We start from the raw sequence: 323 nt of genomic DNA, 5'->3' as shown, positions 1-323 counted from the left end.
CGCTCGCCGACGGGGCCCCGAGCCGCCGATTCCTGCCGAGTAAGCAGTCTGGCTCCTAGGCGGCTGCACAGTGGCAGCAAGGCTGGGGCGCTGGCTCCGCGCCAGCTCCATCAGAATTAGCTCATTGTTCACTAGCACACTAGCGGGAGAGAGAGGGAAAGGGGGAGAGAGAGACTGTTAGAGAAAGAGAGAGACACACACACACACTCTTGGAGAGAGAGCGCGAGGCAGGGAGATCATCTCCTCCTCCTTTTTCCAAGGCTGCACTTCTTGGAAGTGAAGCCGGTTTGGGTTTTGTTTCCCTTCCCCCTCCTCCCTCCTCT

This window comes from Colobus angolensis, unplaced genomic scaffold (genome assembly GCF_000951035.1).
Source record: "Colobus angolensis palliatus isolate OR3802 unplaced genomic scaffold, Cang.pa_1.0 Scaffold465, whole genome shotgun sequence".
Taxonomy (NCBI): domain Eukaryota; kingdom Metazoa; phylum Chordata; class Mammalia; order Primates; family Cercopithecidae; genus Colobus; species Colobus angolensis.
This window is presented reverse-complemented; position numbering follows the sequence as displayed.